The sequence below is a fragment of the Amblyomma americanum genome, chromosome 5, assembly GCF_052857255.1.
Source record: "Amblyomma americanum isolate KBUSLIRL-KWMA chromosome 5, ASM5285725v1, whole genome shotgun sequence".
NCBI lineage: Eukaryota > Metazoa > Arthropoda > Arachnida > Ixodida > Ixodidae > Amblyomma > Amblyomma americanum.
In genome coordinates, this window is record NC_135501.1 from 59203826 (window position 1) to 59209347 (window position 5522).

A 5522-nucleotide genomic window follows, 5' to 3' on the forward strand; every position below is an offset into this window, starting at 1 on the left:
AAAAGGAATACACAACACTGGATCATGACGGCATACAAAACCGGACATGGCAGAAACATGTCACATCAGGATAACTGACACACAACACACACATAAAAACACAATTTGGTAGCGGCGCACAAGTCCATTAACAATCGCACAGCAAAGTTACACGCAGACACCCACGCACACGAAGCACACCAAAGTCCGCTGTTGTGCAAGTGTCTCCACACCAATTTTTGGCGGCGCTGAACAGTTCCGTGCACGTCCCCTGTTAGCTGAGCGGGAACGTTCACGCCGGCCGGGGCTGGCCTGGCTATGTCTCGCGATCTGTCCCAAATACGGATCGCAAGGCTTCCGGCGCTGCGGTACGGCGTGCGCGGCCTGCGCGGCAGCTCGCCAGTCGATGCTGCCTGGTAAAGTTCTCTGTCATAGTGCACGACAGGAGTTACGCTCTGGCTTTCCCGTGGTAAAAGGCGGCCCGCCAACTTTGCGCACTCATCGCGCTTTTCACGCTGCAGCACAATTGGGTGCTCTGGTGCATGCGGTATCCCGCTGCCACATTCTTGCCTGATCTGGTTCTGCTCTCCTCGGGTTCTCGCGCGGATCTCAAATAATGGCGCGTCGCACATTCCCTTCGCCTTATCAGCTCGCTGTGCAGAAACATAGCCGCCGACAGCGGAGTAGGCGTCACTGCCGCCAAACTCGACAAGACCTTACTCATCGACCCGAGGTTAGAGTCTAGGTCAGTAGAATTACGTGCCACTGCACGGAGCGTCTAGCTCAACTAGACAAGACTGGCCTCCAATGATTTTACATGCAATTTTAATGCTTTTTCAAACGAAGAAGTTAGGGCGGCCATATTTCGAGGCCCGCCCTATGCTGCGATAATCAATGGAGGTAGCCACCGCCCCCGAAGGTTGGACCCAACTTCGAGCCCGGGGCTTGGCTAAAAAGAAAAAAAAACATACCGAAAACATTCTGAAAACCCTCTCCTCGTGGGGGGGGGGGGGGGGTGGAGTTCTCGCCCTTATTGCTTGATGCTCTCCCCTTCTCTGCCGCACCCGCGTGTCGCCTCTCGAAGGATGAAACTAAGGGAATAAAAAGGATGAAAGGTAAGGGAAAAAAAAATTACGCGTTGATGAAGCGCGGCCTTACAGCATCCCTCACAGTCTGTGCCACTTTGGGGACGTTAAACCCTATAAACTAAAGCAAACCCCAGTCTCTTTCGGATGTTTACTTGATAAGTCGTGCCTTTTGGTGTTGCTATCTTGCTCATGCTTGTAAAAAAAGAACATCTAGTATTGTGCGCCGGAAAGCTGGCATATTGAATTTCTGAGGGTTTAAATATGCTATTTCGCCGGGAAAATAATTCGTTTCAAAATAAACAAAAAAAGGCGTGTGAAAGGGCTAAATATGACTCAGAACATTCTAGATAAGGCACTTACATCGTCGCGAATCGTTTCGGACGTCACAGTATTAGCCTGGCGTGACCGCAGTATTTCGCAGTGCTGTATCAGTGTAGCGTGGTATGGTCCGCGTGGAGGACGCGAACTCTAAGGCCGCTTGCCGGTGGTCATAAAGAAAGAAAGTTGATGGAAACAAACTTGCATACCAAATCACTGCGGCAGTATCCTGCATCTGTGTGACATAACTGTTCCATGGTATCCCAGTTATTTTGTTTTTCCTCTTGTGGTGTGACCCGTTGTGTTCATTTTTGAATACAGTGTCCCATGTAGCGCGTACATTTCAATCGTGATCGACGATCTGCCCCTGTGCTAGCCTATTGCCCGACTAACTCTACACAGTTTGTTGTAACGCATGCTTGAGGCTGTAGAGCATCGTTCGAAACACCAATGAGAAAGGAGCAGCGCTGTTTCCTCACAAACTGGCCAGATGTCTAGTGAACAAAATATAGGATATAAGCCCAGGCAGCATCAGTCACCACCTGATGCGAATGCCTTCTGAGTAATGCGAGACGCTTTTTCCAGCATTCACGTATTCTGTCCGTTTCACTCAAGAGCGACTTGATACTCTCGTGCTTGCTTTATTAAGTATTCTATTTGGGCCTATACTGCTCTATTACATGCCCTGATTTTATTTTGTTTGATTTTTAAAAGCGAAAAGAAAAAAGTCGATGAAGCCGCCTGATAAATGTGTGCTAAAAGATGAAGTCTGCGCTTAAAGTCGAGCAGTGACGGGAACGCCACCGCAAGCAGATCTTTTCGTTGAATTGTTCACGCTAAGCAATACGTGAGCCGATATAGCTTTCTTTTCCTGTCTTTAGCGGTGACCAACATCGTTTATCAAATTCTCTTATTTCGATTCTCAATCTTGCACTTCAAGTCGCGATTTGCTACAGTCAATAACAGGCAGGGAATGCTATATTACTTAGTAGTTTGTTCTTTTTTCCAATTGTATAATTCTTCTCAACTCCTTACCTTCCACATTGCATTGGCGAATGAGAGTAGTACTGCACATAAACAAACATTTGTAATCAATAGCTACTAAAATGGTGTCGTCTTGCACTGACAATGTGTAGGTTTATGCAAAACGGAAATATGAAAGACACCTGAATCTACTAATGGGCATAGCCATGGAGATAAAAGGTTTGGAGTTCACTTGTTAACGAATAGAAAGGTGTATTCGTGGCGTAAACAATGCTCTGTTTCAAAAAAAGTTCAGAAAGTGTAAAAGTTCGCGGGTTAATGTTTCTTTTTGAAAACATTGCCTGGTTGTCTCTCGACTCAGGCAACAATATCCAAATTTATCATACTGAACGACCCGAAGAGGCACGTACGAATACAGACATGGACTAACATGATTTGAAAAACGCACAGCGAAAAAAAAGCACAAATCGAACACACACACACACACACACACACACACACACACACACACACACACACACACACACACACACACACACACACACACACACACACACACACACACACACACACACACACACACACACACACACACACACACACACACACACACACACACACACACACACACACACACACACACACACACACACACACACACACACACACACACACACACACACACACACGCACGCACACGCACACTCTCAGAGAAAGCTACGGATTCGCTTTGTACAGAATTGTGCACATGGCGTATGAAAGGGTCAAGCAGAACGCGGCTGATAGCCACAGCCGCTCTGATTCTGACACCACACTGCGCTTGATGTAAGTACTTACAGCACAACATATGGTGTAGAAGCGTTGAAAAATGAGCTGCTGAGAATATAAACAAACTGAACCGAATGAACTTGCAGATAGAAAATATGACAGGTCCGAATGATCAGCTTTGTCACTGACAATCTAGTTAGACTGTTTGTTTTTCTGCTTGTCACTGCTTGATTTTGTCCTCAATCTGCTTCCTGTCCAGTTGAGTCCTTTTTCCAAAGTCGAAGGAACCATGTGTGCTTTCTCCGTTTTATTGTATATGTATTGATGATATTTCCTCTGTACGAGTGAACTGTAATAATGAGTTTCTTCTTGCCTGACTAAACTATACTCTGCATGCATTTTTGTTATTTTTATTTGTTCAATGATTTTGTTGTGTGATTGTTTCCTGCCTTGTACCACGGTAATTTAATTTTCTATCCACACTAGTAGAATGCAATTTAATTTATCAGGTTTTATTGTGCACTGGATTGCTGATTCTGTTTTTATTAAGTAATGCCACTGCCCGCTGTCTGTTGCATGGGGGCCTGCGGCTCTGTCAAGCTGTCATTTATGACAGCTTTTACGGTTGCTGTTCGTTGTCGTGTACACCGTGTGACACAAAGACATTATTATTGTGAGTCTCACATCCGCCGGGTTTGTTCACCTCTTTTGTGGGCGCACCTTAGCCCAATTAGTCTTTTTTTAATAGAAGTTTTACCATCCCGAAGCCCTACATGTGCTGTGGGGGACGCCGGAGTGGAAAACTCTGAATTGTTCAGTCCAGCAGGAAGTCTTTACCGCGCGTTGACTTCGCGCAGCACGAGATTGCTTTTGTGTTTCGGCTTTAACAAAAAGCGGCCACGGCGGCCTGGGTAAGATCCCGCAACCTTGCAACCAGCAGCTTAGTGTTAATACCGCTGCAACACCGCAGCGGACTCAATTAGTTTCATGTTGTGCACAAGCCTGTCAGCGCAGGCTGCGCAATATTATTTTCAATTTTTTTAAAATGTACAAATTAACGAATCTCTCTATTTTCCGCCAGCTTGTCAACATGACGTTATTCCAGCTTGACAACACCGAAATATACTGAGATAGTTTTTAAGGACAAACAATACAAACTATGCACTACTTCATGACTCATTACGAAACCTCTTAGCCTTATCGCTTCACGAAGGTCACTAATGCAACTGGGCCACCTCGGAGAGACGGTAGCGGCTCCGAAAGAGATCTGAGTCCCTAGCCTACTTGGCACTTGATACTCTTGGTTCCTTAGGCTCTGATGTTCGAAAACAAGGCAAGGGGTTGAAGCCACCCTGGTCTATTGCGAGCCTTGAGTGTACGTTCTCTATTCCCCAGATGCGCGCTAAGCGCAGTTCCCCCAAGGCAGCAACGCGTTCGCTCGTACTTCAACAATTTGGAACAGAATATGCCCGCCATCTTGAGATTTTAGCTGAAGGGCCGGAGGAAAAGGCCCAGGGAGCTAGCACAGCAGATTCTCACGTTTCTTCTTTGAATGCTGCCTCATATGTACGCTTTACCGAGGACGTGTATTCCACAATGCCACTTAGGCGACTCTACGGAAGCTAGGATCTTGTCCGGCTCAACCTGTTGGGATCGTGACTGGTTAAAAATCCGCCTTTCGGACGTTAGGGCGCGGGGTGCCTTCTGCAATCTACGCTCTTCAGCTTTTGCTAGTGATTTTGCATGCTCGCGTTCAGTTTGCGCTTTACGCTCTTCAAATTCTGCTTGCGCCTTGGCGTGCTCGCGTTCCCTCTCTTGCTCGGCAGCCACCCACGTGCGCAGCTCAGCGCCTTCCAACCCCAACTCTTTTTCTAACAAAATTAACTTCTTCAGCCCTGCCATCGTTTCTTTTTACGGACCCGCGAAAGAGGGACGAAAAAGCGACGGCTTCGTCCTGTCGCGCGGGCTCCAATTGTCGTGAATTGGCAGCGCGTCCCCGACTTTGCGAAGGGAAACGCTATAGTGTGCAGGTTGGAGCAAGAGAACAAAGAGATCAAAGAGAACAGAACGAAGACATATTTTTAATTTAAAGGAAAGGGGGCCAATCAGAAATGCACACACCAAAAGAGAAACACCCACTCAACTAGCGTCCTGCACTGCAGAATAAAAAGAGAGAGGTTACCAGGTACTGAGCGTCCCAGGTGAAGCGGGGATGCCTTGGAGACAGGGCGAACCCGGGTCGATGTAGTACGACGCGTCACAGGCGATGCGTCGAAGGAAGCGGCGGGAGGGAGCCAGGTGGTAGTAGGAGCGGAGAGGCACACATGGAGACGCCGCTGGTCTCCCATCAACAGCCCGAAGAACTTGGCAGCAGCTGGAGAATCG